The sequence below is a fragment of the Gossypium hirsutum genome, chromosome A10, assembly GCF_007990345.1.
Source record: "Gossypium hirsutum isolate 1008001.06 chromosome A10, Gossypium_hirsutum_v2.1, whole genome shotgun sequence".
NCBI classification, from domain to species: domain Eukaryota; kingdom Viridiplantae; phylum Streptophyta; class Magnoliopsida; order Malvales; family Malvaceae; genus Gossypium; species Gossypium hirsutum.
Genome location: NC_053433.1, coordinates 68,724,308 through 68,749,534, shown reverse-complemented (window position 1 = coordinate 68,749,534; position 25,227 = coordinate 68,724,308). Strand labels below are relative to the sequence as shown.

The following is a 25,227-nucleotide window of genomic DNA, read 5'->3' as shown; positions in this document are numbered from 1 at the left end:
TTGCTTGGACTCATCTATTTTTGCGGGGTCAGGCCGTCATCGAAGTCATCACACCGGATAGCAAGTTTTGGTACTTTTGGCATGTATAAGCTATTACGTTGTGTTTGAACTTTGGCATGTAAACTTTAAGCCATGCGAAAATGGCACGAATGTTCGATTGAGTTGGATCAAGGGTAGGCATGAAATGGACCTAGTTACTTTCGTAACAGATGCTGGCAGCAGCAGTGTCATGAGATTGAAAAATCACTAAAAATAGTAGGAGTGGAATTAATTGATGAATAAATTATGTAATCGAAGCTCGATGAGTCTGTTTTCATGAGGAAGTAACGAAAAGATCATATGGGCAGTATATTAAGAGATAATCAGATTTTTGTGGGACAGGGCCAGAACGGTTTCTGGATTCCCTGCTCCAACTTTGGAAATTCATTATAAATTAACCAGAGATAATTAGGGGTTGTACCATATATGTACAGATTCCTCTCTGAGTCTAGTTTTCATAGAAACAAACGGCATCAGTATTGAAGCCCCGTGCAGGGAGATATCCAAGTCGTAATGGGCAAAGGTCAGTGTAGTCGACCCCTGCAACTTGGGAGACTTTGACTAATAAACTGTACTAATTGGCCAGACCAAAAATTCTAGAAAAAAATACATAGATGGGCACATGAGTCTAGTTTCTGGGAAGAATTACGAAACTGATTTTCGAGTTACGAAACTCAAGATATGATTTTTAAAACGACTAGTACACAGATTGGGCAGTGTCTGGAAAATAAATTTTATAAGGGGTTAAAGTCAGTTAACACCTCGTGTTCGACTCCGGTGTCGGTTTCGGGTTCGGGGTGTTACAATGAAAGCCTTTACTTCAATCAAACTAAAAAAGCGTTTCGAAAATATAAAATTTTGCAAAAACTTTCACAATTTTTTAGAAAAACTTAATTTTAGAAACACTTAATCCCAATTTGAGTTCAAATCATGTTTGAAAATAAGTATTTTGACAAATAATTTCTAGTTTTAAGGAAAATACTCGTTGAAGTTGTTTGTTTATTTAAAAAAAAACTCTTTAGGGATTACCTAATTTGCAACATAAAACTTTTAGAGTTTTATTTTTGAAAACTGAATTTTAAATTTAACTTGTGAGGTTTTGCAGTATCACGTTTGAAAATATCAATATCTACGAATTAAACAGAAACCAAAACAAAGTCCAAAAACAAATTACAGTTCCCAAAAGACCAAAATAAATAATTATGAAAATTACCATTTTTTTAAATTTAACTGATTAAACCATCTGAGCTCCCGCACGCCATTTGTTTCTAATATACCGATTACCTGAAATGTCAAAAAAAAAAGAGGGTGAGCTATAAAGCTCAGTGTATAAGTAAACCCAAATAGAGATCATACATAACACAATATACAAATCAGAGTTTCACAAAGAATTTCATGACGCATAAGCAAACAGAACTGAGAATGCATGATTATGCTAATGTGGAATTTTCAGAAATCTAGAATACATTTTTTTTTTCAAAAAACTTCCTACCTAACTCTGCTACACAGCAAAATAGAGTTCCCCAGAACTCGTCCAACCAGATCACACCAATAGATAATTATGGACATTGCCACCAGAGTTGCAATTAAAAACTACCAAATCAGAATATATGTGGTCGAGAAACTATATTGCAGCCAAGCTACTAGAACAGAAATATGGATAAACCACCTGATGAGGTAGATCATTAAATTGCCATAACTTTCTCCTTATAAAATCATCCCAACCCTATGCATGTGATATGACACACAGAACAGAATCAGAACAATGGTATGCTTAACATGCAATCAAATATGGTGATTTCAAAAATTTATCTCGTATTAAGAGATCAAATTAACAGAAACAGAAAAATGTCATAATATCACAAAACATGAGTGCCAGAATATAACATATTCCATTATAACACAATCGATCAAACAATTACAAAATACAAGTCAGAGCACTTACCTTAATTTCAAAATTGGTAAGCATATTAATACTTCTCAATCGTCATTTAATCATGATTCAAAACATATATTAGTCATAACTGATTAACGTTTAAACATAAATAATTAATGCACCATTTTTACTTGTTAAAAACCCACACTACTTAAAGTTTCATACTTAACATATATCTTATTAACATATGTACATAATTTATATTTTATGCTAATGAAATATCAGAAATTGTGATTTATGGCCTAATTTGTATCATATAGACCCTACAGGAAGCCTATATTCGACTCATAAATCGAATACGACTCTAAGGAAAATTTCCAACTTTTTGGCCCACATGGCCCAATTGGCCTAGACCATGTGACGCACACGTTCTGGCACACGGTTGTGTAGCGCCTTCGGCTTTTTCATTCACTTTTTTCTCAGGTTTTCGTTACACACCTGGTCGTTTTTCAATGTTGATTTAACAAACGCAATTCAAGCACCCTAAAATGCCATCCAAAACAAATCAATGAACAATGATATACCAAATTCAAACACTAAATTCGACCTTAACATCAAACATAATAGTCCCTTCAAAGCATTCAATTGCTTACCACGCTTGCAGTAGTATTTCCTAAACCCCACTATACACTGATTAGCAAATGTTAAAAAATCCTCACCTACAAGAGGCCGTTAACGATCAAAACAGAACTAAAGATGCACTAGAACCATCCATCTTACAAAAAACCAGAAAAATAAATAACATACTATGAGAAAAATAAAAAGATAAGAACGTGAATGACACTTACACAATGATGAACCCGCTAACTCTGTCCAAAATGCACAGCACAAGGGTTAGCAGAAAAAAAGAGTCTCCATAATAATAATTGGAAACAAAATAGAGAAGAGAGGGAATTTTTGCAAAGATCAAAATAGAGAAAATAAGAAGGAATATTCTTGGAAAAGAAAACGTCAGATTAATTTCAACAACACTAGAAAACTAACATGAGAAACAAAATCTAGGAAAAAGTAGGGAACATAGAAGAGAAATTAGGAGACAATTCTTTTTTTTAAATAAACCACCCACTAACTCCTAATAAATCTGATTAGTTATCCTTATCAAAATTTGCCCAGAGTTTAAAAAAAATTCCTATTTTGCATATGCAAATATTCTAACACAAGACCAAAGGGTAAGTTAACACCTTACCACTGAAACAATAGATTCATTCTTGTCATTAATTGAGCTAAAATAATGCTTAAGCTATAAGCTCAAATATAAGAGTTTGGGCAAAATCAACAAAATTCATGGAACATGATTTGAACCCAAAGCCTCGCACACACAAGCACAACACTTACCCACTGAACCAAATTAATTTCCTTTAACATAATTTCACAATCCAATTTCTTTTAACTTGGTTTTCGGGATGTGACACGTGCTATACTCACAGGTAATCTCTCTTTCATCCCATACTTTGACCGGAGAAACCGAGCCCAAAGCGCGTCATCCTTTAAAACTAGATTAAACCTTAACTTTAATAGGAATGAAGAATTTTGTTCCCCCAAATGTTTGAATCTTAAACCTCGATGCCCATGGGTTTTACAGATTGAATCCCAATCAACCAAAGACATCTTCTTCCTACCATTAGTAGTTCCCCACAAAAATTGTCTGATGATACGTTCAATCTCTTCATAGACACCTTTTGGGATCCGAATAGATTGCATAAAGTAATTTGGGATGGATAGAAGTATCGATTGTGAAATAATAGCTCTACCTAGAAAGGATAGCTGCCTGGCATCCCAATTATCTAGCTTACTCCGCACCTTTTCCACCATAAACCCCAATGAGCCATAAGTTACTCTCTGATGAAAAAGAAGGACTCTCAAATATGTTTCAAGGTTCTAAACTTTTTGGAAACCAAGGAGAGTACTTATCATATCACCAAGATCCTTATCCACTCTTCCAGAGAAGAAAATGTTCATCTTACTAGCATTAACCCAATGACCTGATAGAAAGCAAAAGCAATCAAGACTTTCCTTGAGAATCATAGCATAATTTAAATCAACCTTAGAAAAATAATGATATCATCAGCGAAAAACAAGTGTGATAATTCAGGTCCCGAGCAAGATAGTTTAGGATTCCATTTACCACTTGAGATAGCTGAGTTAATACCATGTCATAACTATTCCATAACAAAAATAAATATGGAGACAATGGACAATCCTGATGAACCCTCTTACAGGCTTAAACTTTTGGGTTGGCACCCCATTCCATAAAATTTGCATAGTGGAATTAGAAATGGCCTATATGATATCTTTTTTGAAGAAGTCTAAAATTTTAGCTACTTTTAAAGAGCCATCAATAAAATCCCATCGTACTCTATCATAGGCTTTCTCCAAATTTATCTTGACCACCATCCATCTCTTCTTTACCCTTCATGGAGTGTATGATGTCTTGTGCAATGAGAATATTATTAGAGATGTTCCTTCCCGCGATAAAACCAGCTTGCTCAGGTGCAATATTTTTAAGGAAAACTACCTTGAAATGGTTAGCAATAATCTTCATAATTAACTTGTATAAGATGGAACAAAGACTAATAGGCTGAAATTAAGAAAAGTTCTCAAGGTTGGAAACCTTGGGAATGAGTATAATAAGTGCGTTGTTTAACTTCTCATCTTTCAATTCACTATCAAAAACCCGCTTTACCCATTTACATGCATCAACCCCATACTTCCCCACTAATATTGGAAGAAAAACACATGAAAACCGTCACTACCTAGTGCTTTAAAGGTGCCATATAAAAAAAAAGCACTTTTAATTTCCTCATTGGAAATCTCTTTCCCCAGAAAATCCCTATCACAATGATCAAGTTGTGAAAAGGGGCTAGAAGGTAATTCCCCATACTAAACTAACACCTCCTCATATAATTTCTAAAAAAAATTAACTGCCTTAGATTGGATGTCCTCTGGGTCATAAATCCAGTCCCCTTCATGATTTCTCAGAGCATTAATACGATTAGCCTTCCTCATTTGAAAAGTACGACTATGAAAGAATATGGTATTTCGATCCCCCAAATTAAGCCAATTGCATCGAGACTTTTGTTTTCATATTAATTCTATCACATCCCAAAAACCAGGTTAGAAGAAATTGGGTGAGTGAAACCAAGAGTGGTCGCGTTCTGTTTTATTCAGGTTGTAGGAATTTTGTTAAATGAATTAATCTGTTGTGGTGGTTAAGTGTTGTTCTTGTGTGTGTGAGGTTTTGGGTTCGAATCCTTTTCATTTGAATTTTTTCTATTTTTGTCCCAACCCTTATCTTTGAAGATCGAGTTAATAAAATTATTTTCGCTCAATTGTGACAAGAATGAACATGCTGGTTCAGTGGTAAGGCCTCAAGTTACCTAGAGGTCTTGTGTTTGAATCCCTATGAGGGTAAAGTGGACAAATTTTTACTCCTTTTTATTGTGCCACCTATTCTGTCAGGAATTTAGTCAATTTCAAATTCTTGGGAATCTGGTAGTTAAGATAAGGTTGTTAGGGGATTTTTTTTATTTTTTTTTATTAAATTTTAAAATTCTGGATGTAATCACTAGTTTTTCTCTTAAGTGTCGTCCAACTATTCCTATTACTCCCATTATTCAATTTTTTTTATTTCCCAAATTCCCTGATGTTTTTCTCTTTTCTTTTCTCTATTACTTTTCCATTCCAACCTTTCTTGATTTTTATCATATTTCTTTGGCCACCAATTCCTTTATTTTTGTTTAGTTTATTTTTTTATTTGTTTAATCATTATCTTGCCTCTGTTTTGCAATCAATTCCCTTGTCTTTGTTTTGTTTATTTTGTTTATTATTTTTTTAACCATCATCCTGCCTCTATTTTGCCATCAATTCTGTGGTGTCGTGTTTGTGACCAAGAGAGCATAGTGTTGTTGCAATGTAGGTTTTATGGTCCGTATCTTCTCTATTTATTTGTAATATCATTTTCATGTGCAAGGTGGGTGAGGTTAGTAATACAATAATCTACGTTCTAATTGATTCAATAAATCTGTTAGGTGACAGTTGTGGAGTGGATAATTCTCTTGCCAATTAGAAGTGTAGGAACTATTGTGATAGTTTGGGTAAATAATTGAACACCCAAAAGGCTAATTTTCAGGTTAGAATGCTTATGTTAGCATTTTTGTTTGGAAGTGATACTTGGAAATTAGTAATTCATTACTAAAATCATTGTATAAATACTGATTTTAGGTTCCGCTATTCGCGTTTGTGGTTCTACATCAAAACTAATTTAGGTGTGTTTTTATATCCCAGAAACTCGACTGGAACTTAGAAAAAATCCGAAAAATAATGGTTGTTTCGAAACTACTATTCATCACACAACTGTGTACTAGGCCGTGTACACCACACGAACATGTGGTTGGCCGTGTGTCAGGCTGTGTGAAGCATACCAGCATGTGTAATTATACGGGCAATTCGGGTAGGTCGTGTAGGGTATAGGTAGATCAGGTAGGTTGTGTGGGCTACATAGGATGGTCGTTCAAGTCGGTGGGCCCATTTTTCAGTTCACCTAGGCCCTTTTAACTCCAAAATTCATAATTAGACCTTTTATAGGGTCCGTTTGGCTTAAATAAGACTTGAAATGTGACATATGTTGATATGTATCAGTATGTGATACAGGTAAGGTATGTGAAAAATATATGTACGCTTTGTGTTCTGATAAATCCAAAAGCATGATTACGTATGAAAAGTATGCATGACATTTGTTTATGGAATATATGTGTTAGTTTATTTATGCATATGCATCGAGATGGGTTTGATATATCATGGGGGAAGTGTATTATGTCAATATTATTGTAATTACGATGGTTAAACCACAATATCTATCTAATAGCTCAGCTACACCTTTATCAGTGGCATACCACCATGACCTGGTGTGATTAGATAGATAGACTCTTGTAGTCTTAATTGGTGTGATTGGTTGGACGGAGTTGCTATGTAGCAGATAAGGGTATGATCTGTGATTGCATTTGTATCTGAATCTGCGTCTACATTTGTATTTGAATATGAAATTACATTTGATTTTGTTTATGAGAATATGTTTGAATCTGCATATGAAAACGCATCTATTTATTTATGTATATATGATTTGTTAATTAGGTTGTGTTACACACTGAGCTCGTAAAGCTCACTCTTTGTTTGTTATCCTCTGAGGTAACCAACAAGTTTTGGATCGAACGGTGTATGGGAGCTTGGATTGGTCTTCCACATAAGATGGTTCAAATTATTTTAATTAAGATTTTTAGACTTTTGATTTTTGGACTAAGTTTTCGGATTTGATGTCGTTTTTGGGTTTTTGATCTGTTCGTCAATTTTCAGGTGTTCTTAAACATAAAACTACAAAACCATATGAATTTGAAAAATTGGAATTCGATTTGCAAAACTTAAAAACTCCAAAAATATCCACTGCAAAATTAAGTATCAAACTAAACTTTTTTCCATAAAATGAATAAGTTCTGCGCATGAGTTTTTCTAAATAACAATGTAAGAGTTTTCCCAAAAAATTAATAGTTTCAAATCACGCGATTACTAAAGTTAAATTGCAATTTATGAAAGTTTTCATTGTTTTTATAAATAAATGTTTAACATATCATGCTATGAAATAGGTGTTTTCAAATTTGAGATTTCCTAAAACTCATATGAGCTTAGCTAAATTAAGATTTTAGATCACACGATTTTTAAGCTGGATTTTTAATTAGTTTTTCAGACGAGTTGATGTAACTCCTTTAGAGTCAACTATAACATCTAGGTCGGGTTTGGGGTGTTACAAATTCCTCATGATGAAGAATTGAATCTAGCTCATCCCTAACTCCAACTCTTATTGAGCCAAAAGAGTACAACTTGAATATTCCATCACCCTCTTTAAGCCAGATAAAATGTTAAGTAGCTTCTTTTACGAGTGCCAATATGACCAAATACAAACTTATTCAATTCTATGATGCTAGAAGTAAACTTAGATAGCGAATCAAACATATTACCATTAAAACTCCTTTTTTTCCTTGCAAAATCTAAAAGTTTCAGATGTTCAGACCATCCCACCCAAAACCGAAAAGGTCATCCCACAAGAAGGTTTAGCTTTGTCTAGAAATAAGACAAAGAGGCCTATGGTCCAATTTTAACCTCCTTAAATGGATAATCCTAGAATTTGGGAATTTATGAACCCAAATATCATTTCCCAAAGCTCGGTCAAGTCTCTCAAAGGATCTCCGTCTATTCCAAGTAAACAAAGGACTGTTGAATTCCAAATCATGCAGATCATTTGATTCCACAAATTCCCCAAAGAAAAGCATCTTGTCCCACAAGATCTACCTCCAAACTTATGACTTGGAGATAAGATTGTATTGAAATCCCCTATTATTATCCAAGGAATTGATTTAGAAGGAATAAAATGCCTCAAATCCTCCTAGACAAAACTCGTTTTCTTCTTATTTGGACTTCCATAGACAAAAACCATTAGAACAAATTGTGACGGAATATTACTAAAAAAATCATGTTACAATGAACTGTGGATGATTACATACCACTTCCAGCCTAATTAAAATTATCCATCCAAGCCAAAAACCACCACAAAACCCGATAGCTTCAACCTGATAAGCATGCTGAAATTCCAATGATAAACCGTAATTTATACATATTTTTACCCCATGTTTAACGCATTTTATGGATGATTTCCCATTAGAATTGGTGAATTCGATGCTCCTAATGTTTTAATTTCATGTTTTATACTTAGGAGAGCATAGGAGAGCGAAAGGAATGAGAAACAGGCCAAAAAATGGAGAAAATGGGCCAAAGTACGAAATCAACACGGCATGGACCTCCTCACACGGGCAGACCACACGGCCGTGTCAATTTGGCAGGCTCGAGCACGGCCTAAAGTAATCGTACACGGACATGTCCTTGCCGAGCCCAAGTTGAGTCCAATTCGGAAAAGGCTAATTTTGAGGGCTCTTAAGCATTCCAAAGCCTATAAATACACCCTAGAGGAGGAAGAAAAGGGAGACACAGAATAGGGAGTAAGGAATTACTCCAAGAAAGCCGATTGATCCATCTCAAAAGCCGGATTCACCATCAAGACTGAAGATCTCTCCTCAATTTCCCCTTCAGGAGTTTTGAGTTTTCTTTATGTTTTGTATTCTTTATTATTCTGAGATGTTTTCTTATTTAGTTATGAACTAAACCCCTAAATACCTAAGGGGAATGAAACCTAAGATGAATCTTGTTATTATTTTTTGAATTGTATAATAGATGTTTAACTTGTTCTTAATTATGTGTTCTTAATTCTTGTTTTGATATCCCAGGATACTGATTCAAGATAAGCTCTTATTCAGAGGAGGAATAGACCCTGTCTAAAAGTACATTTGTCATAATTAAGCGGAGTTGTTTGCGCGGCTAGACATAGGGTGACAAGATTTTGTCGGATTAGGGTGAAACCTAATAAGGGGATCCATAGATCGAGTTAATGCAACCCTAGGGTGTTAATTAGAGAAATGTCTCAATCATTCAATCTAGGGATTAGATGTTATTAGTCTTGAATAGGGATAATAACATAACTTAGGGATCTCTACGGAACAAGTTAAATGAATAAATCGTCTGATTTGGAGCTAGAATAACAAGTACAGTCTAGGTGGATTTTTCCTTAGGTATTGTCTTAATTCAATCGATTTTCCCAAAAGCAATTCCCCAACCCCATTCTCTGTGAATTCTTAGTTTAGATATTTAGTTAGTTAAAACAAAAACCTCTTTATTCTTAGGCTAGATAATAAAAAGACAGTCATTACTAGTACTTTTAGTTCCTTTGGGTTCGACAATTTGGTCTTGCTAAAACTATACTACTGTTCGATAGGTACACTTGCCTACATCGCAATAATAGTTAGTTTCAAGAATGATTAATTATAAATATTTAAAACCTATCACGAAATCATGCGATCAAGTTTTTGGCGCCGTTGTCGGGGAACTAAGATATTAGGAACGCTCAATTTTTATTACTTTAACCATTTATATTTCTTGAAATTAAATTAAATTAAATTTATTATTATTATTTATTAATTTACTTTTTTTTCTTTCTCTTGGCAGGTTTTTATAGTTTATGACTAGAAGAAACCCGTCAGGACCACTACTTTTTGACGAAGAAATCGATCGCACAATTCGCAGACATCAAAGAGAAATAAGGTGAAGCTTATGATACACAGAGAACGAGCAAGAGGACGATACTCAACCCCCAACCGAAGAGATGGCTGAAAACCAAGACAATCAGCTACCTCCTACAATTGCGGTTAATCAAAATCCTACTCTACGCACTATGTATGATTATGCTAAACCTTCTTTAAGAGGAACTGAATCGAGCATAGTTAGACCTACTGTAGCTGTAAATACTTTTGAACTAAAACCTAACACTATTCAAATAACACAACAATTTGTTCAGTTTGATGGTTTGCAGGATAAGGATCCCAACACTCACTTAGCAAACTTCTTGGAACTATGCAATACATTTAAATTAATGGTGTTTCTGATGCTGCCATTCGTCTTTGGTTATTCCCTTTTTCATTGAGAAACAAAGCTAAACAGTGGTTGAACTCATTACCACGAGGGTCAACGACTACTTGGGAACAAATGACCGAAAAATGTCTATTAAAATATTTTCTGCCGACTAAAACGGCTAAATTACGTAACGATATCTCTTCGTTTGTGCAGATGGACTTAGAAACTCTTTACGACGCATGGGAGAGATACAAAGACTTACTGAGAAGGTGCCCTCACCATGGGTTACCGCTTTGGCTACAGGTTCAAATGTTCCATAATGGCCTGAATCCTTCGACTCGACAAATGATTGACTCAGCTGTTGGCAGAACCATCAATAAGAAAACACCTGAAGATGCCTATGAGTTTATAGAGGAGATGTCATTGAATAACTATCAGTGGCAATTCATGAGGACTAAGCCAACTAAAACAGTAGGCGTTTATAACATCGATTCGGTTACTATGCTGCCAAATCAGGTAGAACTTCTAAATAAAAAGATTGATGGTTTACTTGGTTCTACTCAGGTACATCTAGCAATGAGGTGAAAGACGAATGGAGGAGGAGCATGCACAGAGTATCAACCCTTAAACCCTAGCATCGAGGAGGAACAAGTCCAATATATGGGTAACAATAACTTTCGATCCCAAAATAACCCATATAGTAACACTTACAATGCAGGTTGGAGGAACCACCCCAATTTCTTGTTGGGGCGGTCAAGAAAATCAAAGACCACAACATCCTTCGGGTTTTCAACAAGCACCCTATCAACAGAAAAAGAAGTCGAACCTTGAAGAGATGCTCCCAAAGTTTATATTAGTGTTAGAAACCCATTTTTAGAACACCGAGACAGCACTTAAAAATCAACAAGCTTCGATCCAAGGGCTTGAAACTCAGATAGGCCAACTTTCCAAACTAACCTCTGAACGACCACAAGGTAGCTTGCCAAGTAATACTGAACCCAACCCAAGGAAACAACTCAATGCAATTAATATTCAAGATGACGAAGGAGTCGTTAAGCCTGAACTAGGACCGAGGCAAGAAACTGTGGTAAGTAAAGGTCAAGGTGAGGTAGGTCATAATAAAAACAAATCAGTGAATGTCGAATATAAACCTGTGTGTCATACCCCAACGCGACAAGGAAAGACCGCTCAGATGAACAATTTGGTAAATTCCTTAAAATCTTAAAAAAATTACACATTAACTTACCGTTTATTGAAGCTCTATCGCATATGCCAAACGCAATGAAATTTTTAAAGAAGCTTTTAGCAAATAAGTGGAAGTTGGACGAGGCATCGCATGTGGAGCTAAACGCAGTGTGCTCAGCTATTCTGCAAAATAAACTACCGAACAAATTAAAATATCCAGGGAGTTTTACGATTCCTTGCTTAATTAATAGTTTAGATGTTAATAATGCATTAGCTGATTTAGGGGCTATTATCAATGTCATGCCTTACAAAATGTTTAAGCAACTAGGTTTCGGGAAACCCAAATAGACTAGGATGAGCATTCAATTAGCAGATAAAAATATAAGATTCCCTAGGGGTATTATTGAAGATGTGCTAGTTAAAATCGATAAATTTATATTTCCCGTTGACTTCATTGTTCTAGACATAGAAGAGAATAGCAACACTCCTTTAATTCTAGGAAGGCCCTTTTTAGCAACTGCTAAAACAATTATTGATGTTGGCACAGGTGAACTCACACTCCGTGTGGGAGATGAAACAATCACCCTTCAAGCTCGCAATTTCAGCAACACATTGGAAATTGAATGTGATCGTCTAAACCATTCTACTAAAACTGACAATATGGTGCAACTTTCTTTGCAGGAAATGAGTCTGAAGGAAGTACATGAGCCATTCTCAAGCAATAGTAGAGGACCTATTCATGAAGATCGGAGGCTACAAATTGAGGAGCTAGATGAATGGCGGACACATAAACCGAGAACACCTGACAAACTGAATCTACAATAAAATGAGCTCAATACCTTTCCAAATCAACTTAAGGTTGGAGATAGAATCTTTTTAGATGCCGCAGATCCCCACATTGTCGCTACCACACCGAATGAAGAAATCCCTCTTACGGTACTTAGCATTTTCCCATTCAGTACGGTCAAGGTGAGTCATCCCAAGTTCGGCACTTTTAAGGTAAACAACACCTGTTTAAAACTTTATTTTGATGAGATTGATAGCAGGAATGAGGAGTATAAACTCCTCAAACCACTATGATCATTCAACGGAGAGGTAAGTCAAGCTTAGACTATAAATAGGCACTTTTCGGAAGGCAACCCGAGCACTAATTGTATTAACTTCTTTAAAATTTAGTCTTCAACACCTAACTTACTAACGAAGCTCTTGAATACAGGTTTTCCACAGAGACACGACCAAGCACACGGGCGTGCTTAATGTAACACCCCGTACCTGAGACCGTTGCCGGAGTCGAACACGAGGTGTTAACGGACTTAATTCACTTATTTATACACAATTCATTTTAAAATTTCCAGACAAGCTGGTTAACTGCATCACCGTCACTTTAAAAATCATATCTCGAGTTCCAAAACTCGAAAACTGATTCCATAAATTTTCCCTAAAACTAGACTCATATATCTGTCTACAAATTTTTTTCTAGAATTTTTGGTCAGGCCAATTAGTATAGTTTATTAGTTAAATTCTCCCCTATTACAGGGTTTGACTACTCTAAACTTCATGCATTACGTCTTAGATATCTCCCTGTACAGGGCTTCAATACTTATGCCGTTTGTTTCTAATGAAGCTAGACTCGAAGAGGAATTTGTACATATAATGCATGACTTCTAATTATCTCTAGTTAATTTATAACGAATTTCCAAAGTCAGAACAGGGGATAAAGAAATCGCTCTGGTCCTGTTTCACAAAAACTTAAACATCCCTTAAAATACGACTCATATGATCGTTTTGTTTCTTTCATATGAATATAGACTCATCAAGGTTCAATTACGTAATTTATTCGCTATTTAATACCATTCCAACTATTTTTAGTGATTTTTCAAATTCACATCACTGCTGCTGTCAGCATCTGTTTTTAAGGTAGACTATACCTATTTCATGATTTTCCATGGATCAACTAGCCATTTGTCGTACATAGCACTAAAATGATCGTGATTAACCATTCCAATGGCTAATCATTACCAAGCATTTCCATACCACTCAATGAACAATATACAAAATGATTATAATGCTATGCTCAAGATATATAAGCCATTTTCGCATGGCTATCCAAATTTATACAATACCAAAAGGTACATGACCAAAAAAAAAGGGCAGTCCTATACATGCCATTTTCAGAGTTCAACTAAAAGAGTACCAAAAGGGCTTTGATAGTGTGGACGACTTCGACTTCGACAATCCCAAGTCCGATAGCTGACGAACCAAAATCTATGAAACAGAGAATCAAAGAAACGGAATAAGCATTTAATGCTTAGTAAGTTTTGAATAATGAAATTAATTCGGCTAAGGTATAACATTCATATGGCTAAATGAATAACTTCATAAATGCACGTTCTCATAATTATACTTACTTCACGCTTCAATCAATATATTCATACACAAGGTATCAAACCTAACTAAAGGCCGAAAATTCGTTAATCAATTGAACGAATATTATTTAAAACGAATCGAGCTTTCCGATGCATATACGAAACATACCTTATCGTTTGGAATTTTATGAGCGTATTAATTGAAATTATTACAGCAAGATTGCTCACTTCCAAACCCAAGTATCTTCAGGATTTAGCCGGATATAACAACTCGCACAAATGCCTTCGGGTCTTAGCCTGGATATAGCAACTCGCACAAATGCCTTCGGGTCTTAGCCCGGATATAATCACTAGCATAAATGCCTTCGGGACATAGCCCGGATATAGCAACTCGCACGAATGCCTTCGGATCTTAGTCTGGTTATCATCTGAATAATCATGCGCATATGTCCACAAATCATAACACATTTTTATTTCGTTTCCATTACTAGGACTCAGACACAAGGCACTTATCTACCATTACCATTTTCGGCTCAATAGCCACATACAAAGAGCATGGTTTTGATTCGCTATATAACATGATCTAATCGAATCATAATCTAAGTTCCATTACTCGAAAACTTACCTCGGATGTTGTCGAGCGACTTCAACGGCTATTCGATCACTTTTTCCTTTCCCTTATCCAACTTTGATCCTCTAAGCTCTTGAGCTAAATCAAACAATTTGCTTCCCAATCAAACACAATCACATGGCATCCATATATATTTTAGAACCATTCTTAACATACTACTCATTTACAAAACAAAACACTCATATCACATTTATAAAACTACAAGCCGAATATACCTATACTTACCTCACTTAAACATCAACCCTCAATTCATGTACATTCTCAAATAGAGTAATCCTTACTTGAACTATTTGCCAACTTTATCAAATGAACAATTTTACTTGAAGTGCCATATATATATATCTACATAAGTGCTTAGATACCATGTTTACAACAATTATTTCCTAGCTTAGTAGCCGAACCAATATTCAATAACAAACTCCTCTTTGATCAAATATATATTCGGCAAGGACATGATAATTTATACTACATCAATTTTAAGCACATAAATTACTCCAACATAACCAAATTCACATTCGGTCTTGGCACATAATAAGGTAGCCGATTCTTTACCCTTAGCACCCAATGCTCACATATGATTATTTGTATAGTTCAAACACTCATCTACCATCGTTCATCTAAATTTAACACAAAACAACAACCATATATCTCTTCCATTTTCTACCATGGCCGAATGCTCTAGCTACCACACCGTTTCAAATTTTGCCATGGGTTAAGCAAAGGACTTAATGACTAACTCACAAATGCTAAAAAGAAAATCCAAGAATCATCAATCCACCATCACATGTATCATTTCAAAGCTTCACACTTAGCATGCTAATGACATCAACACAAATCCACCTTAGCCGAAACTTAACTCATACAAAACCTATCTTCAAACCATAAAATAGGTAGAATTTAACTAATCATCCAAATGGTGCATAAGTTTTTTTTTTCAAGAATGGCATTGAACTTACCTTCTTCTTGCTATCCACCTTGGCCGAATTTCTTCCCTAAAGATTTTTCTTCCTCCTCTTTCTCTAGTCACAGCAATGGGGGAGTAAGGGTGAGACAACTTTGGTTTCTCCTCCCACTCACCTCATGATTTATCATTCTTAATTCACTATTTTATTTTCTAAACTAATAATGCTAATAGAAAATTCATATTATCATCAATGACCCATCCATGGCCGGCCACTACTCATTATAATTGGAAATTTGACATGCAAACCCATCATTCTTATAACATGCATTAATTGATCCTTATAGATTAACCTGTCACATTTTAAAAGTGTCACACATAAGTCTTATTAGCTGAATTCACATGCAATCGACTAAATCGAAGCTTAAAACTTTCACACATTCATATTCACACATTTTAGACAATAAATATCATATTCAAATACTTCGGTGATTCGTTTAGCGGTCCCGAAACCGCTTTCCGACTAGGGTCAATTTAGGGCTGTCACAACTCTCCCCCAGTTAAGAAATTTTCGTCCCCGAAAATCTTACCGGTAAATAGGTTTGGGTATCGTTCTTTCATGGAGTTCTCGGTTTCCCAAGTAGCTTCTTCGATCCCGTGTTTGAGCCATAACACCTTTACTAACGGAACCCTTTTGTTTCTCAACTCTTTCACTTCACGAGCTAGGATACGAATCGGTTCTTCTTCATAACTCATATCGGCTTAAATCTCAACCTCGGAGGGGTTTATTACGTGCGAAGGATCGGATCTGTAACGTCGAAGCATTGAAACATGAAAAACATTGTGAATCTTTTCGAGATCAGGGGGTAAAATCAATCTATATGCCACTGGACCAACTCGTTCGGATATTTCATACGCCTTACGGCCAAATCTGAGTATCTTTTTCCAAGGTGAAACTTTAAGAAACACTTTGTCTCCCACCTGATACTCCATATCTCTTCGTTTTAAATCCGCGTACGACTTCTGACGATCTGATGCTGCCTTCAGACTTTCACGAATTATTTTTACTTTCTGTTCAGCATCTTTAATCAAATTCACTCCAAAAATTTTACTTTCACCGAGCTCGGTCCAAAACAATGGCGTACGGCATTTACGACCGTACAAAGCCTCGTAAGGTGCCATCTTAATACTTGATTGAAAACTATTGTTGTAAGTGAATTCAATCAAAGGTAAATACCGCTCCCATGAACCACTAAACTCGAGGATGCAACATCTCAACATATCCTCAAGTATCTGAATTATCCGCTCGGATTGACCATCGGTCTGGGGATGAAAAGCAGTGCTAAAATGCAACTTGGTACCCAAAGCTTCTAGCAATTTCTTCCAAAATCACGAGGTGAATCTCAGATCTCTATCCGACACAATAGAAATAGGTACCCCGTGTAATCTTACAATCTGAGAAACATACAATTCAGCTAATTTATCCAATGAATAATCCGTACGTACGGGAATAAAATGAGCTGACTTAGTTAGTCTATCAACAACAACCCAAATCACATATTTCTTAGTTGCCGACAATGGCAACCCAGATATAAAATCCATCGTGACTCGATCCCGCTTCCATTCAGGTATCATGATTGCCTGAAGTAAACCTGTAGGCACTTGATGTTCCACTTTCACTTGTTGACATATTAAACACTTCGAAACAAAATCGGAAATGTCTCGTTTCATACCATGCCACCAAAACTGACGTCTCAGATCGTTGTACATTTTCGTACTCCCCGGGTGAATTGACATTCGGCTACAACGAGCTTCGTTCAGAATCATCGAAATAAGTTCTGAATTTCTTGGAACACACAAACGACTTCTAAACCTCAAACAATCGTCATCGTCAATACTCTGATTCCATGTTCGAAACACATTCTGCCCGTTTTGCAACCAATTTATCATCGACTTTCTGAGCTTCACGAATTTGATGAATCAACAATGGTTTGGCCTTTAATTCTGCTACTAACACATTGTCGGATAGAACAGACAAGTGTACATTCATCGCTCGTAAAGTAAATAGTGATTTATGACTTAAAGCATCCGCAACCACATTAGCCTTTCCCGGGTGATAGTCAATGACAAGCTCATAATCTTTTAACAACTCGAGCCAACGTCTTTGTCGCAGATTCAAGTCTCTTTGAGTCATCAAATATTTGAGACTTTTGTGATCCGAATATACATGGCACTTCTCACCAAATAAGTAATGTCGCCATATTTTCAAAGCGAATACGATGGCAGCTAGTTCGAGATCATGGGTCGGATAATTTTTCTCATGTGGCTTCAATTGTCTCGACGCATAGGCCACAACTCGACCTTCTTGCATCAATACACAACCCAACCCAAGTAAGGATGCATCACTGTAGATGACAAACTCTTTGCCTGATTCAGGTTGCACTAGCACTAGAGCTTCAGTCGAGTAAGTTTTTAGTTGATCGAAACTTTTCTGACATTTTTCTGACCACTTGAACTTAACATCTTTCTGAAGTAGCTTCGTCATTGGTGTGGCTATCATCGAGAAACCCTTTACAAACCGTCTGTAGTAACCGGCTAGTCCCAAAAAGCTTCGAACCTCAGTAATATTTCTCGGAGGCTTCCAGTTAAGTATGGCTGAAATTTTGCTCGGATCAACTCGAATACCCGATACAGATACCACATGACCCAAGAAGCTAACCTCTCTTAACCAGAACTCGCACTTATTGAACTTAGCATATAACTGCTTATCCCATAAAATTTGCAACACTAATCCCAGGTGTTCAGCATGATCGGTTTCATTTCTCGAATAGACCAAAATATCATCGATAAACACAACTACAAACCGATCCAAATACGGTCTGAAGATCCGATTCATCAAATCCATAAATACCGCAGAGGCATTAGTGAGCCCAAACGGCATCACTAAGAATTCGTAGTGACCGTATCTCGTTCTGAAAGCAGTTTTGGGTATATCCGAATCTCGAATTCGCAACTGATAATAACCCGATCTCAAATCTATCTTTGAAAACACTGAGGCTCCCTTTAGTTGATCAAACAAATCGTCAATACGCGGTATCGGATATTTATTCTTTATTGTCACCTTATTCAGCTGACGATAGTCGATGCACAACCTCATGGTTCTGTCCTTCTTTTTCACAAACAATACTGGTGCACCCCAAGGTGAAAAACTTGGTCGAGCGAAACCTCTATCCATCAACTCTTGCAACTGAGCTTTCAATTCCTTCAATTCTGTTGGTGCCATACGATACGGAGCTATCGAAATCGGTGTAGTCCCAGGTACAAGCTCAATACCAAACTCTACCTCCCGAACAGGTGGTAAACCCGGTAATTCTTCGGGAAAAATATCCGGATATTCACAAACCACCGGTACCGATTCAAGTTTCTTTTCTGGCTCTTTATTATCAAGTACGTATGCAAGATACGCTTCACACCCCTTTCTCACATATTTTTGAGCTAACATCGAGGATATTATTGTTGGCAATCCATTCAAGACAGTAGACTCAACTCGGATTATCTCATTATTTGCACACCTCAAATCAATAGTCTTGCTTTTGCAATTCACAACCGCATCATGCACGGTCAACCAATCCAAATCGAGAATAGCATCAAATTCATCAAACGGTAAAGGCATCAAGTCCGCCAGAAAACAGGAACCTCGAATTACTAGGGGACATTTCTTACACACCTTATCAACAAGCACACAATGACCCAAAGAATTCGACACTCTAATAACGAACTCAGTAGACTCAACAGGTAAAGTCTTACTGGATGCTAAAGTCTCACATACATAAGAATGAGTAGAACCAGGGTCAATTAGTGCAATCACATTAGTATCAAAGAGAGTGAAAGTACCGGTAATAACATCTGGCGAGGAAGCATCCTCGCGTGCGCGTATAGCATAAGCTCTAGCAGGAGCACGAGCCTCAGATCTGATTGTAGCATCTCTAGATCCTCTCTGACCGCCACTAGCATTGCCCGTATTTCTAGATGGTCTACCCCGAGCAGTAGTAGCACCCGGTTTCCCACTCTGATTTACATTCTGTTCAGACAATCTCGGGCAATCTTTAATAAAGTGGTCAGCTGATCCGCACTTGTAACAGGAGTAGTCATGGAATCTACAACTCCCTGAATGCCATTTACCACAATACTGGCACTCTGTTCTGTCTCGACGATCATTTCTAACACTGGCGACCGAAGTGACTCGTGCACTCACAGGGGGTCGATCACGATCTCATCTAGAAAAGCCCGAAGTGTCTCTAGATCGGCCTAAATCATCTCTAAATTTCTTTGATGACTGTTGAAAAGGCTTTCCCGAAGATCTCTTACGAAACTCCTTTGCTCCCATATCAGCTTTTCTTTTCTCCTTACTGAGCTCCTCGGCTTTGCAAGCTCGCTCGACAATTACCATAAATTCTCGGATTTCTAAAATGCCAACATACAGCTTTATATCATCGTTCAGTCCATCCTCGAAACGTTTACACATCACAGCTTCTGAAGAAATGCATTCTCGAGCGTACCGGCTAAGCCTTACAAACTTTCGTTCATAATCAGTAACCGACATGGAACCTTGTTTAAGTTCAAGAAATTCCTTCCGTTTTTGATCAATGAATCTCTGACTGATATACTTTTTCTGAAACTCGGTTTGGAAAAACTCCCAAGTTACTTACTCTCTGGGCGCAACAGAAATCAACGTATTCCACCAATAGTAGGCAGAATCACGTAGCAAGGAGATAGTACACTTTAGGCATTCATCGGGTGTGCAAGATAGTTCATCGAGTACCCGAATAGTGTTGTCCAACCAAAATTCAGCTTGCTCGGCATCATCACTGTTCGTAGCTTTAAATTCAGTAGCCCCGTGTTTTCAGATTCTGTCAACTGGGGCTTATTTGACCTTATTTGGTCAGTTACCGGAGGTATTGTAGGTGCGGGGGTTGTATTAGTCGGGAATGGAGGTTGTGGAACAGCCGTATTAGTTCGAATGTATTGGTTGAAACAATCATTCATCACGCTATAAAAAGCTTGTCTAGCTTCATCATTCTGATTACTAGCAATAGGTTGAGAGTCCGTTGGCGCTGTCCCTTGTGCGGGAGCAGGCGCTACACTCTCAAGATCATCAGCTACCGTTCGGTTGGGATCGGGATCCATTTCTATAAGTAAACACATTTTTAACTGTCAGAAATCACCATACTATCAAATAAACAAAAAATGGCATGTATAGCTAGACCCAAACGTATTACGGTAGTCCTAGAATCGACTAAACTGTAGCTCTGATACCAATAAAATTGTAACACCCCATACCCGAGACCGTTGCCGGAGTCGAACACGAGGTGTTAACGGACTTAATTCACTTATTTATACATAGTTCATTTTAAAATTTTTAGACAAGCTGGTTAACTGCATCACCGTCACTTTAAAAATCATATCTCGAGTTCCAAAACTCTAAAACTAATTCCGTAAATTTTTCCTAAAACTAGACTCATATATCCGTCTACAAATTTTTTTCTAGAATTTTTGGTAAGGCCAATTAGTACAGTTTATTAGTTAAAGTCACCCCTGTTACAGGGTTCGACTACTCTGACCTTCATGCATCACGGCTTAGATATCTCCCTGTATAGGGCTTCAATACTTATGCCGTTTGTTTCTAATTAAACTAGACTCGAAGAGGAATTTGTACATATAATGCATGACTTTTAATTATCTCTGGTTAATTTATAGTGAATTTCCAAATTCAGAACATGGGATCCAAAAATCGTTCTGGCCCTGTTTCACGAAAACTTAAACATCCCTTAAAATACGGCTCATATAATCGTTTCGTTTCTTCCATATGAAAATATACTCATCAAGGTTCGATTACATAATTTATTTAATATTTAATTCCATTTCTACTATTTTTAGTGATTTTTCAAATTCACATCACTGCTGCTGTCAGCATCTGTTTTTAAGGTAGACTATACCTATTTCATGATTTTCCATGGATCAACTAGCCATTTGTCGTACATAGCACTAAAATGATCGTGATTAACCATTCCAATGGCTAATCGTTACCAAGCATTTCCATACCACTCAATGAACAATATACAAAATGATTATAATGCTATGCTCAAGATATATAAGCCATTTTCGCATGGCTATCCAAATTTATACAATACCAAAAGGTACATGACCAACAACAAAAGGGCAGTCCTATACATGCCATTTTCAGAGTTCAACTAAAAGAGTACCAAAAGAGCTTTGATAGTGTAGATGACTTCGACTTCGACAATCCCGAGACCGATAACTGACGAACCAAAATCTATGAAACAGAGAATCAAAGAAATGGAATAAGCATTTAATGCTTAGTAAGTTTTGAATAATGAAATTAATTCGGCTAAGGTATAACATTCATATGGCTAAATGAATAACTTCATAAATGCACATTCTCATAATTATACTTACTTCACGCTTCAATCAATATATTCATACACAAGGTATCAAACCTAACTAAAGGCCGAAAATTCGTTAATCAATTGAACGAATATTATTTAAAACGAATCGAGCTTTCCGATGCATATACGAAACATACCTTATCGTTTGGAATTTTATGAGCGTATTAATTGAAATTATTACAGCAAGATCGCTCACTTCCAAACCCGAGTATCTTCAGGATTTAGCCGGATATAACAACTCGCACAAATGCCTTCGGGTCTTAGCCCGGATATAGCAACTCGTACAAATGCCTTTGGGTCTTAGCCCGGATATAGCAACTCGCACGAATGCCTTCAGATCTTAGTCCGGTTCTCATCCGAATAATCATGCGCATATGTCCACAAATCATAACACATTTTTATTTCGTTTCCATTACTAGGACTCAGACACAAGGCACTTATCTACCATTACCATTTTCGGCTCAGTAGCCACATACAAAGAGCATGGTTTTGATTCGCTATATAACATGATCTAATCGAATCATAATCTAAGTTCCATTACTCGAAAACTTACCTCGGATGTTGTCGAGCAACTTCAACGGCTATTCGATCACTTTTTCCTTTCCCTTATCCAACTTTGATCCTCTAAGATCTTGAGCTAAATCAAACAATTTGCTTCCCAATCAAACACAATCACATGGCATCCATATATATTTTAGAACCATTCTTAACATACTACTCATTTACAAAACAAAACACTCATATCACATTTATAAAACTACAAGCCGAATATACCTATACTTACCTCACTTAAACATCAACCCTCAATTCATGTACATTATCAAATAGAGTAATCCTTACTTGAACTATTTGCCAACTTTATCAAATGAACAATTTTACTTAAAGTGCCATATATATATATCTACATAAGTGCTTAGATACCATGTTTCCAACAATTATTTCCTAGCTTAGTAGCCGAACCAATATTCAATAACAAACTCCTCTTTGATCAAATATATATTCGGCAAGGACATGATAATTTATACTACATCAATTTTAAGCACATAAATTACTCAAACATAACCAAATTCACATTCGGTCTTGGCACATAATAAGGTAGCCGATTCTTTACCCTTAGCACCCAATGCTCACATATGATTATTTGTATAGTTCAAACACTCATCTACCATCGTTCATCTAAATTTAACACGAAACAACAACCATATATCTCTTCCATTTTCTACCATGGCCGAATGCTCTAGCTACCACACCGTTTCAAATTTTGCCATGGGTTAAGCAAAGGACTTAATGACTAACTCACAAATGCTAAAAAGAAAATCCAAGAATTATCAATCCACCATCACATGTATCATTTCAAAGCTTCACACTTAGCATGCTAATGACATCAACACAAATCCACCTTAGCCGAAACTTAACTCATACAAAACCTATCTTCAAACCATAAAATAGGTAGAATTTAACTAATCATCCAAATGGTGCATAAGTTTTTTTTTTTCAAGAATGGCATTGAACTTACCTTCCTCTTGCTATCCACCTTGGCCGAATTTCTTCCCTAAAGATTTTTCTTCCTCCTCTTTCTCTAGTCACGGCAATGGGGGAGTAAGGGTGAGACAACTTTGGTTTCTCCTCCCATTCACCTCATGTTTTATCATTCTTAATTCACTATTTTATGTTCTAAACTAATAATGCTAATAGAAAATTCATATTATCATCAATGACCCATCTATGGCCGGCCACTACTCATTATAATTGGAAATTTGACATGCAAACCCATCATTTTTATAACATGCATTAATTGATCCTTATAGATTAACCTGTCACATTTTAAAAGTGTCACACATAGGTCCTATTAGCTAAATTCACATGCAATCGACTAAATCGAAGCTTAAAATTTTCACACATTCATATTCACACATTTTAGACAATAAATATCATATTCAAATACTTCGGTGATTCGGTTTAGCGGTCCCGAAACCGCTTTTCGACTAGGGTCAATTTAGGGCTGTCACACTTAAGGCCGTGTGAAAACAGGGCAAAGATTTCCCCAAACAAGGGCGACGATAAAATACCACGGCTATGCGACATGGCCATGGTCGAGCCTACCAAAACAACACGGGCGTGCGACACGCCCGTGTGGAAGAACTATGGACGAACCTATTAAAACAGTACGGGTGTGTGACACACCCCTGTCTAGCACCCGTGGTTGAACCTATTAGAATGACACGGGTGTGGGTCTTCATACACGGGCGTGGGAGAAGGGAACAACACCAGACACGATTGTTCTACGTGGCCGTGTGCACCCACACGCCCAAGGAACACGGGCACGTACTAAATGTCAGACGCGCCTAAATTCAAAATTCACGAATCACACGGGCGTGTTACATGGCCGTGTGCCCCAAAATCTATAAATACCCTGCACTATTCATTGTCTCCCCCACTCAAAAAACCCTTACCTAGCCGCTGCAATTCCACACAGCCTCCCCACCACGCCCGTGCACCGCCCCCAACTCCATTTTTGACGCTCAATCCTCCTTTCCTAGCGTTTGTTTACTGCTTTCTTGTCTATTTTAATGATTTCTAAGGCTTTTTATCATAATAATATGTAATTTTTTATGTTATTTTCATACTTTTAAATGTCATAATCTAGAATAATTTTCATTTTTTTTTCATGTTCAAGTTTTTTTTATTTCATTACAAGATTTCTTTACTCCATTTGATTAGTTAAAAGTAAAATATTCATGGTTAGGATAGGTGGAATACTCATGCCTTTTTCAAATATTCTAACTCAATCCTCATACTTTTCAAATGCTTCTTGATTATTTGCCAATTTTTTTATATATCTTTTATTTTCATTCTTGCTATTATCATGCAATACCACAAAAGTATGCTATAAAATGGATTAGTTTGATTAGAATGTTAAGTGATGATAGTTGTGGCTGAAGTATTAGTCATAATCTATGACTTTTTGAATTCAGATACATTCTTCCTTGTCCACTCATCAAAACAAAGTAATGGTTTTGATTGCAGGTTCAGAATGTCGTCTTCACGTGGTAAAAAGGCCGCTGTCCCTGCTTCAAAGAAAAGGAAGGGAGCGTCATCTTCCTCGGGTCCTACCGCGGAAATTCGTCACCCTTTCCTGAGGTTCCCCATTGGGCCTCAAGAAGAGCTATTCCAAATACTCCAGGCCCAACCTT

The 25,227-nt window shown here is 36.7% G+C and overlaps 1 non-coding gene across 1 annotated transcript; it reads right to left on the bottom strand.

Moving 5' to 3' along the window:
* Positions 1–10,663: 10,663 nt before the first annotated feature.
* LOC121208632 (small nucleolar RNA R71) lies at positions 10,664–10,770 on the bottom strand. Its single transcript, XR_005903763.1, has one exon. It is a non-coding gene; the product is annotated as a small nucleolar RNA R71 (small nucleolar RNA).
* Positions 10,771–25,227: the final 14,457 nt, after the last annotated feature.